This window comes from Apium graveolens, chromosome 2 (genome assembly GCF_009905375.1).
Source record: "Apium graveolens cultivar Ventura chromosome 2, ASM990537v1, whole genome shotgun sequence".
Taxonomy (NCBI): Eukaryota; Viridiplantae; Streptophyta; class Magnoliopsida; order Apiales; family Apiaceae; genus Apium; species Apium graveolens.
Window position 1 is genome coordinate 250,981,136 of NC_133648.1, and position 11,527 is coordinate 250,992,662.

Genomic DNA, 11,527 nt, shown 5'->3' on the forward strand with positions numbered 1-11,527 from the left:
AGGTTCTGTCCAATCAGGTGCCGTAATAACTTGTGCAGTTACCAAACTCTTCTTGAGAGTCTCGAATGCTGCCAATCATTCATCATCAAATTTGAAAGGCACATCTTTCTTGAGCAAGTTGCACAATGGATTAGATATCTTCGAGAAGTCTTTGATGAAACGCCTATAAAAACCCGCATGACCAAGAAAACTACGGATTCCTTTCACATAAATAGGTGGTGAAAGATTTTCAATGACTCTCACCTTGGCTTTGTCCACCTCAAGACCCTTGCTAGAGACCTTATGCCCAAGAATAATGCCTTCACGCACCATAAAGTGACATTTTTCCCAATTGAGCACCAAATTAGTTTCCATACACCTTTTGAGCACCGAACGAAGATTATTCAAACATTTATCATACGAATGTCCAAAGACGGAGAAGTCGTCCGTGAACACTTCGACATTGTTTCCAATTATATCAGAGAATATAGCCATCATAAATCTCTAAAAAGTGGTCGGCGCACCACATAAGCCAAACGATACTCTCCGAAAAGCAAACGTGCCGAATGGACAAGTGAAAGTAGTCTTTTCTTAATCTTCTGGTGCAATGCAAATCTGATTATACCCCGAATAGCCATCCAGAAGACAATAATACTCATGACCGGCCATCCTGTCAAGCATATGATCAATAAATGGAAGAGGGAAGTGATCCTTCCTTGTGGCTTTGTTCAACATTAGGTAATCCATGCATACCCTCCATCATGTGACTGTTCGAGTGAGGATGAGCTCGTTCTTCTTATTTGCTACCACAGTAATACCTCATTTCTTAGGTACACATTGCACGGGGCTCACCCAAGAACTGTCAGAAATAGGATATATGATTCCTGCATCCAGCCACTTCAGAATTTCTTTCTTCACCACTTCTTTCATGATAGGATTAAGTTGTCGTTGTTGCTCAACAGTCGGCTTACTACCTTCCTCTAGCAGAATTTTATGCATGCAGTACGAAGGGCTGATCCCTTTGATATCTGTTATAGTCCATCCGATAGCCGATTTGAATTCTCTCAAGATCCTCAAGAGCTTGTCCTCCTCACTACCTGAAAGGTCAGATGCAATAATAACAGGTAAAGTAGATGCATCACCTAAAAAGTCATACATCAAGTGTTCTGGCAATGGTTTAAGCTCCAAAGTAGGTGTTTCCTCAATAGATGGTTTGAGCTTTTCTTCAGCATTCTTGAGATTAGAAGTACCAAGAGATTCAAATGGCATGTATAGATTTCGCCTCCAAGGAGAAGCATTTAGATATTGTAGTTGCTCACTGCCATCCTCATAGTCAGTGTCAAACTCCCCCACTAAGGCCTTTTCTAAGGCATCAGACATTAGCATATGATCAAGTTCTGAAGTGACCGCAGAATCAATCAAATCCACCTTTAAGCACTCCTTGTCTTATGTAGGGAATTTCATCGCTTTGAATACATTGAATGTCATATCCTGATCCTGCACCCTCATAGTTAGTTCACCTTTCTGCACATCTGTCAAGGTACGGCCTGTAGCCAAGAAAGGTCTTCCCAAGATTATTGGAATCTTCTTATCTTCCTCGAAATCCAAAATGATAAAGTCTGCAGGGAAGAAGAGCTTATCCACCTTTACTAACACGTCTTCCACTATGCCTCGTGGGTATGTAATAGAACGATAAGCCAATTGTAAAGATATGTAGGTGGGCTTTGGATCAGGAAAATTCAACTTTTTGAAGATAGAAAATGGTATCAGATTGATGCTTGCTCCTAAATCGCACAGGCATTTGTCGAAAGACAACTTGCCAATGGTGCAAGGAATGGTAAAGTTACCTGGATCTTTAAGCTTTGGAGGTAAATTTTGTTGCAACACAGCACTGCACTCTTCCGTTAGAGCAACAGTCTCAAGGTCATCCAGTTTCACCTTCCTTGAAAGAATACTCTTTATGAATTTTGCATAACTAGGCATTTGCTCCAGAGCCTCGGCGAAAGGTATGTTGATGTGAAGTTTCTTGAACACCTCCGGAAACTTACCGAACTGCTTATCCAGCTTTTGTTGTTGCAATCTCTTAGGGAAAGGTGGTGGAGGATAGAGTTGTTTCTCCCCTGTATTACCTTCAGGCAGAGTGTGTTCAACAGTAGTCTTCCTTGGTTCCGCCGCTTTCTCCTTTTGCTTCTCTTCTTCATGAACAACTTCAGCTTCTCCGTCTTTCGCTTTTTCAGCATCAATAACTTTTCTAGACCTTAAGGTAATAGCCTTGACTTGCTCTTTAGCTTCCTTCCTACCCGGCACTTCAGTATCACTGGGAAGTATGCCAGGTTGACGGTTGAGCACTGCATTGGCTATTTGACCGATTTGATTTTCCAAGGTCTTGATAGAAACAGCCTGACTTTTGCACAACAGCTTGAGTTCCTCAAAATCAGCACTAGAAGGTGGAGCAGCACCTCCTTGTTGAGGATATGATTGCCTTTGAGCATAATGTTGTGGTTGCTGGAATCCAGGTGGATTAAACTGTTTACTCATGCCTTGCTGATATGGTTGTTGAATAGCATTCTGAGTATTGCTCCAGCTGAAATTGGGATGATTTCTGTTGTTAGGATGATAGGTAGCTGGCACAGGCTACTGCGGTTGTTGATAATTGTTCACATACTGAACAGATTCATTCACAAGTGAACACTGATCCGTAGCATGAGAACATGTACAAAGCTCACATACCATAGCTATCTGATTGACTTCATAGGTGGCTAAAGAATCGACCTTCAAAGACAGCGCTTGGAGCTGCGCTGCAATAGTTGTGGTTGCATCAACTTCCAGAATACCTCCTACCTTCCCAGGCATCATCCTTTGAGTTGGGTTTTGATGCTCATTTGCAGCCATAGTTTCAATAAGATTATAAGCCTCAGTATAGCTTTTGGCCCACAAGGCGCCTCCAGCTGCTGCATCGAGTATTGGCCGAGATTGGGCCCCCAAACTATTATAGAAACCAGTGGTCACCATCCAGTCAGGCATACCATGATGTGGACACTTTCTCAACATCTCCTTGTAGCGCTCCCAAGCTTCGCACATAGATTCTGTTGGTTGTTGCGCAAACTGAGTAAGTGCACTCCTCATAGTTGCAGTCTTCACCATTGGATAGAAATTCACTAGAAACTTATGCGCAAGATCTTGCCAAGTAGTGATGGACCCAGCTGGTTCAGAATGTAACCAGTCCTTAGCTTTATCCCTCAGAGAGAATGGGAAAAGCCTCAGCTTGATAGCCTCATCAGTCATACCATTATATTTGAAAGTACTACAGATCTCGACAAAATTCCTGATGTGCATGTTGGGGTCTTCAGTCGCAGCACCTCCGAAAGAAACAGAATTCTGCACCATTTGAATAGTGCCCGGCTTGATTTCAAAAGTGTTGGCCTAAATAGCCGGATGAAGGATGCTTGACTAAATGTCATCAATTTTAGGCCGAGAAAAGCCCATAAGAGCTGGATCTGGCGGAACTATACGATCACCCATGATTATTGGTTCTTTCTGCTCACTCTCTTTATCCGAATCTTCAAAATCTATCTTCTCCGGAATATCAAGAACTGAGTCTGTCTCCTCAGCCGTATCTAAAGTCCTCTTGCGAGTACGAGAACGTGTTTGCATAAACGTTCTCTAAAGTACCTGAAACACAATCGGAAACAATAAGTAACACGTCTTAATCAATGAGTCCTAATGACCACTGATGGTAAGTACATAAACTAAACAAATACGCCGAGTCCCCGGCAGCGGCGCCAAAAACTTGTTAGGCACAAAACACGCGCTAATAATTCACGCAAGTATACGCGTTCGCAAGTAATATAGAATAATTTCTAGTTCGTTCCCACAGAGACTCGGACTAATTATGTTCAATTAACATTTACTCACCAATGTATGATTACTTCTCAATGTCAAGACAATAACACGTAGATTTGATTAACTAATTATTAACTATAATTAACTACGAGAATTAAACACTTAATTGACACTTGAATTAACAATATTAACACACATGAGATCATAACTTCATTACTACTTCTTTCAATAGTTATTGTTATTACCCTTAGCATGTGACGGTGATGATATTAATCGAACAACACGAAACTGATAAAAGCCAACTTTCATTGTACTAATACCATTCTACAAAATATCCACAATTAAGATAGAAGTTGAATAGTCATCAATTATGTTGAGACCCTATATGTCTACAGAATTTGACAACATAACGATTTAAGCACAAGTTATTCCTTATGATTACACAGGGAAAGTAAAACGGTTAGAGTTACCTACTAATCATGCATACACATACATGAACCTATGCTAGCATGGCAAGTTCTAAACCTCAAGATCCACCGTCGCTTCACAAGAGACACCATATCTTATATGTTCGCAACGCACATAAGACGAATAAGTGCAACCTATACTAGATATCATACAATCATCACACACTAAGATATTAAACAACTAACTAAAGAATTCCATAGTAAATCCATTACGACCCCATGATCACGATTAGCCCATGATAGAACTCATCGTCACCATAAGTTCATATGAAAACATGATAATAACACATAAGATAAACTAATAAAAAATACTTATTAAAACCAGAGTACGTCACAAGAGTAATAAGGTTCAAAGTAAAGAAAACTAGCATCCACTGATACAACGAATAAAAGAATCACAAGAAAACGTATGCTTCCTCTTCTTCGTTGCAATGTGCTAAAACAGTCTTCTTCCTTCTCTCCTTGCTCCTTGATTGATACCACGATTCATATGTGAAACGTCTTTGAAAACTACTTATATAGAAGCCCCACAAGACCCAACCATCTCAGAAGTCAGAAGTCCAACAGAATCAGGAGTCTAAAAATCAGTATTTTAATTTATACCCCTGAGCGGCCGCCCAACAATCTTGAGCGGGCGCCCAGCTTCCTGAGCGGCCGCCCAGCCAGGCTGACGGGCACCCATCACCTTACTGGAAAATTCTTCAATCTACTCCCGTTTTCTGCTGCGTTCTGCTCCTAACTTCCCACATTCAATGCCAAACACTCCCCTAGGTTTATTCCTAATGAAATCTCCCTAGAAACGCAAGTTATACCCTGAAATGCACAAACACTAGAAAAATGCATCAAATACACAAAATACTTGATTTCAAGACATCAATTCAAGCCATTATAGGACGTTCTAAGTGGTATAAAATGCCACTTATCAATAGTTCATGAAGTTACTCCACCATACACACCTGAGTCTAATGGGGTTGCTGAGCGAAAGAACGGAATATTTAAAGATATGATTAATAGTATGCTGATTAACTCTGGGTTGCCTAGATACATGTGGGGAGAGGCTCTAAATACGGCTTGCCATATTTTGAATAGAGTCCCTCTGAAACACATGGATAAGACACCCTTGAAGTTATGGAAAGGCAGGATGACTAGTCTTAAGTATCTTCGTGTGTGGGGGTGCCTTGCTAAGGTACTTGTTCCTGAACACAAGAGAAAGAAACTAGATCCGAAAACTGTTGACTATATATTTCTGGACTATCTTGAAACCACTACAGCTATGAGATTTTTAGTATTAAAATCTGACATAGATGGCATAGTGGCAAACCCGATAGTTGAATTTCGAGATGTTACATTCTTTGAGGATGTCTACCCTATAAAAACTAAAATACCTGAAATGACTTCTGAGGAAGATCCTACTCACACCTCAAGTTCTATTCCTGATCATGTGGAAAAGATGACAAATATAGGGGCGGAACCTAGTAGTAGCTCTATTCCTAAGGAAGTAGAGGAACCAAGGAGAAGTAAGCGTGCAAAGGTAGTTAAGGATTTTGGAGGTGATTTTATCACTTACGATGTCGAGGACGAACCTTTAACTTTCCGGCAAGCTATGGATTCTTTAGAGTCTAGGCATTGGAAGGGCGCGGTGAAGAGTGAAATTGAATCTATTATTTCTAATGGAATATGTGAGTTGGTTGATCTCCCTCCTGGGTGTTCTACTATTGGGTGTAAATGGGTCTTTAAGAGGAAGTTGAACCCTGACGGCTCAATAGATAAGTACAAAGCTAGACTGGTAGCTAAGGATTTTAAGCAGAGGGAAGGAATTGATTACTTTGATACATACTCTCTAGTTGCTAGGATGGTAACAATCTGAATGCTTGTAGCATTGGCTTCCGTCCATGGTCTTATCATCCATCAGATGGATGTAAAGACCACTTTTCTTCATGGTGAACTTGAAGAAGAGATTTATATGGACCAGCCTGAGGGATTTGTTGCATCTAGCAATGAAAGGAAAGTATGTAAGTTGATCAAGTCCATCTATGGCTTGAAACAAGCTCCCAGAGATTGGCATAAAAAGTGTGATGAAACTATATTGCCATTCAGTTATAAGATTAATGAAAGTGACAAGTGTGTCTACACTAAAGTTAAAGGTAGTGAGTGTGTTATCATGTGCCTATATGTGGATGACATCTTACTATTTGAAACCAATATTGAGATTATTAACGAGAAAAAAAGAATTTTTGAAAAGGCACTTTGAAATGAAGGATATGGGTGAGGCTAGTGTGATTTATGGAATCAAACTGATTCAGTCAGCTGAAGGAATAAACTTGACTCAATTTTATTATATAGAGAAATCTATACTTGAGAAATATGGTTATTCACAGTGTAGAATCGCTAGTACACCTTATGATTCTAAAGTTGCCCTTGTCAAGAATACTTCAGGAGTGCTTGTGTCTCAGTTAAGGTATTCTCAGATTATTGGGAGTTTGCAGTATCTAGCTAACTGTACTAGACCAGATATTTTATATTTTTTGTCTAAGTTGGCTAGATATACAAGCTGTCCAAACAGAACTCATTGGGATGCTCTTGATATAGTACTTAGATATCTAAAAGGCACAATGTACCTTAGTTTACACTACAGGATATTTCCTGGTGTACTTGAAGGGTACAGTGATGCAAGTTGGATAGCTAAGAAGTCTGGTTTCAATGGAGTGACTGGATATGTGTTCACCTTGGCAGGTGGAGCAATATCCTGGAAGTCAAGCAGATAGACTATAGTGACTCGGTCTACATTTGAGGCTGAGTTGTGTACACTAGATGCCACAGAGACGGAGGCTGAATGGTTACACGGACTTATGTCTGCGATACCTATAGTAAGCAGACCGCTTCCTGCTATTTCTATACATTGTGATAGTCGAACAACTATTGACAAGATTAGCAGTAAAAAACATAATGCTAAAACAAAGAGACACATCCAAGTCAGACTCAAGTCTATAAGGGGTTTAGTGTCTGATAGGATTATAGCTATAGAGTTCATAGGAACTCAGAATAATATAGCTGATCCTTTGACTAAGGGACTGGAACCTGCAGTGGTCCTCAAGTCAATATTGGGGATGGGACTGTCAACCCATCATAATTCATCAACAGTAGGAACCCAATACACATGAGAGGAGATCCCTCGAAGTATATTCAATATGGTAATAACAAGATGTAAGGATGAATTGGTAGTACCTTTGCTACATAGATGATACTACAGTATCTGAATCTATCCCCTGTAAACCTAGAAGGTACTGACACTGCTAGAAAAGTAAGAATGTTCAAACTCTGAATGGGATCAAGTCATTTGACGAGATAGAGGCAGTATATCTATGGAGATGCCCAGCTAAGTGAATGTAATTGTGTGGTCGCAATTAGAGGAAAGGGTTATTCCTTGAAGCATTTGACGAACAGGATCGAGACAAGACCATTAATGTCTCAAAGCCGTAGTTTGGCACCAGAGCCGTTAACTTGTCGTCGTCTATGGAACATGGTTATACTGAACGGATTAAGATTCAAGGTGAAACATTCCATCTGAATCCGGTAGCCATTGAAGTAGAGGACTTAGGAGGGTTCAAACCCGGAAGGGTACCTACTCTGAAAAATAAGTCATGATGAAAAACCTGATCGCAATTCTGTATGGATTTGTGGGGGATTATTAGAAAAATGGATTTTAGATCATAATTTTTATTATGTTCTTGATGATAATCCTAAAATCTAATGATTGGAAGTTGTTCCATGATATGTGAACTCAAACTTTTATATATGGATTTAAGTATTTTCTTAGTGAAATCCATAGAGAAATAGAGTTGAAACTAGTAGCTTGTAAAAACTTGGAATGGAAAATGTGTCATTTATCCCACATTAAAAATAAATAAAGTGAGGATTTTATTTATTTGTGATTTAATTTTTTAATTAGAATTAATTTATCAGTCGGGCTGGGTTATTGTCTTTGTTGGGATTGGTCACTTTGTAAGTGGGCTAAGTCAGATTCAATGAATCTGGACATGTAATTGATAATATATATTCATAATTGAAAACATTAAAACTGAGTTAATGTGTGGATTAAATACAAAAGATGTTACATTTTATTTAAATTAAAAATCAGCGGTTTTGATTTATCTATTAAATGAGAAATTTTGATTTCTGATATTAAAGTCTATTAATGTCAGGGTGGTCAGTTACACTTAGCCTCTACTATAAATAGAGGCCTAAGTTGTTGATGAAAATAAACCACACCTACATTCTCTTCTTCTCCTCTCTGCTCTCTTTTCTCTCCCAAAACACAAGTTCTGAGATGCTGATTTTTCCGGCGACTGAGGTGTTAGTCGAAGTTGAATTTGTTGTTGCTGTGAACATCAAGTCCGGAGCTGTTTTATCCTGGAGGAGGCATTGCAAGCATCCCAACGCAACAGGTGGGGGCAATTATCTCTTCAAGAGTAGTCAGGGCTTCGAGCAAGGCCAGACGACTCAGCTGGTTTTATTTTGGTTTCTTATTGCATTGTACCTGTTGGCTACCACTGCTTTTCTGTTTGTTTATCACTGTGTTAAAGCTATGGTTACTGGTACGCTTTCGTTTCTTTCTTTGTTCTTTCAGTTAATGATATGTATGTTATTTACCTACATTTTTTATTTCGTTAATTGTTATCTTGGCCTTGACTTGCTAAATATGTTATATAACTGCCCCTATGTTGCTGTAATAGTGAATATTTCCAACACCTGGTTGGTGGAAAGATTATGTAGCTTCCCATGTTTCTCAAGATCCTAATACCTCATCTTCTGTTAATCAGACTTTATTTCCCTATAAACATTCAACTTCTTTTTTATATCCTCGGGTCTTTACAGCCATTGTTCAACCTGTTTATGAACCTAAACATTTTTATCAGGCTATTCATGATCCTAAATGGATTGAGGCAATGCAGAAAGAATTGTCAGCTCTAGAACAGAATAATACATGAGTCCTTATACCTTTACCAGCTGGGAAAAAGGCTATTAGATGTAGATGGGTATATAAAGTCAAATATCATGCTAATGGTCAAATAGAGAGGTATAAAGCCAGACTTGTGGCTAAAGGATATACTCAAACAGCTGGAATTGATTATCATGATACCTTTTCACCTGTAGTTAAGATGGTTAATGTGAGATGTTTGTTGGCTATTGCTGCTGCTCGAAATTGGGTAGTTGAACAACTGGATGTGAATAATGTTTTTTTGCATGGAGAATTAAAATAAGAGGTTTATATGCAACTTCATTTGGGATATCTCAGTAATGCTACCACTAGAACTTTGGTGTGTAAGCTTATCAAGTCAATTTATGGGTTGAAACAAGCATCTCGAGAATGGTTTAATAAATTGACTGTTTGTTTGATAGATGCTGGAAATAAACAGTCTATGTCTGATTATTCTCTCTTCACTTACAATAAAGATTATGTTTTCATTACTGTGGTTATTTATGTAGATGACATATTAATCACAGGCAGCAGTTTTGTACATATTGATACTTTGAAAGTACTTCTGGACAACAAATTTGGTATTAAAAATTTAGGGGAAATTAAATACTATCTATGTCTTAAAGTATCCAGAAGTGATCAGGGGATCTTGGTTACTCAACAAAAGTGTATTGTTGATCTTCTTAAAGCAGCTGATATTATGGATTGTAAACCCTTATCAGTGCCATTAGATCCACATTTGAAATTATATGATGATAACAGATCTGGGGAATTAATTGATGATCCCACCAGTTATAGAGCTTGGGTTGGTAAATTGCTTTATCTCAATTCTTACAGACCTGACATATCATTTTCAGTACATTTGTTGAGTCAGTTCATGCATACTCCTAGGGTTAAACATGTGCAAACAGCCATCCGAGTTCTCAGATATCTCAAATATACTATGGGGCATGGTTTGTTGTTTCCTTCAGATAATTCTTTAGAATTGAAAATGTTTAGTGACAATGATTGGCGAGGAAATCCTAATGATAGGAGATATGTTTGTGGTTACTGTTTTTTCTTAGGACCTGTTGTTGTTTCATGGCGATCAAAAAAATAACATGTCAGCAGAAGCGGAGTACAGAGCTCTTGCAGATGCTTCATATGAAGTACCTTGGATTTTTAATTTGCTAAAGGAATTTATTTTGGTACCTTTAGGACCTTTGCCTATTTACTGTGATAATAAAGCATCCATAAATCTAACTACAAATCCTGTATATCATGCTCAAACTAAACATGTTGAGCTTGATTGTCATTTTATCCGTGAGAAGATTCATTTTGGATTGACTACGTTGCATAAAGTTTATACCAGAGACAATGTTGATGATATCTTAACAAAAGGACTTGGCAAGATGCTGTATTGGCCTTTCTTGTCCAAATTGGGACTTTGTTCCTCTCTGTCTCTGATTTGTGAAGGGGATATCTCAGTATCATCGAAAGGAGGGCTGATGATAATATAGAATCAATACATATGGCTTATATTAAGAGAGAGTTATCACATAAGCACATGATAGGATATAAATGTTGGAAAATATGGGTATAAGTCCCATATTGGTAAGTCATATTTTTGAGCATTATGACTAAAAGATGTGTGAGATATGATGATATTCTCTTAATAATGGAAATTATTATTTTCCATTAGAATTTGGCCCAAATATTATGGCATAAATTAATTTGATTTTGTTTCAGATTAATTGATATGGTGTATGTCTTGATATATTTAATCTGATTCTGTTTCAGATTATTTATGGAATAGAGTAGCTTGCAAGTATTACACCGATTCCATAATTAATGATATTTAATTATGGAAAAGAGTAGCGCACAAGTCTATCTACACCTATATAAACACCTCTAAGGTGTTAGGGTTAGAAACACCAAAAATATATTCGCCTTTAAACACAAAACTCTCTCTCTCTCTCTCTCTCGGTGATAGTTTCGTACCCGTTCAAGCTCGTTGAAGGTGCTCGTTATCCGTAACGCCGCCACTACCTCGTTTTATCCTGGGAGGCTATCGACTCGCACATACGGTGAGAGGCGAAATAGCTTTAAGGAGACAGTTTCAACTGGACTCGAGGATCTCTCTTCTGTTTATATCTTTTCTTCCTCCGTTTGATTTCGTTTACTCACGCACATATTTGTTTGATTATATGTATTAATCGCAGATTGTATTCACAATCTTAAAGCTATTTATTTTATATACATCTGTGACTGATACATCTGT

At 38.3% G+C, this 11,527-nt stretch overlaps 1 non-coding gene across 1 annotated transcript; it reads left to right on the plus strand.

Annotated features, from left to right (window-relative positions):
- The first annotated feature begins 3,001 nt into the window (after positions 1 to 3,001).
- Positions 3,002 to 3,108, plus strand: LOC141709646 (small nucleolar RNA R71). Its single transcript, XR_012570211.1, has one exon. It is a non-coding gene; the product is annotated as a small nucleolar RNA R71 (small nucleolar RNA).
- The last annotated feature ends 8,419 nt before the right edge of the window (positions 3,109 to 11,527 follow it).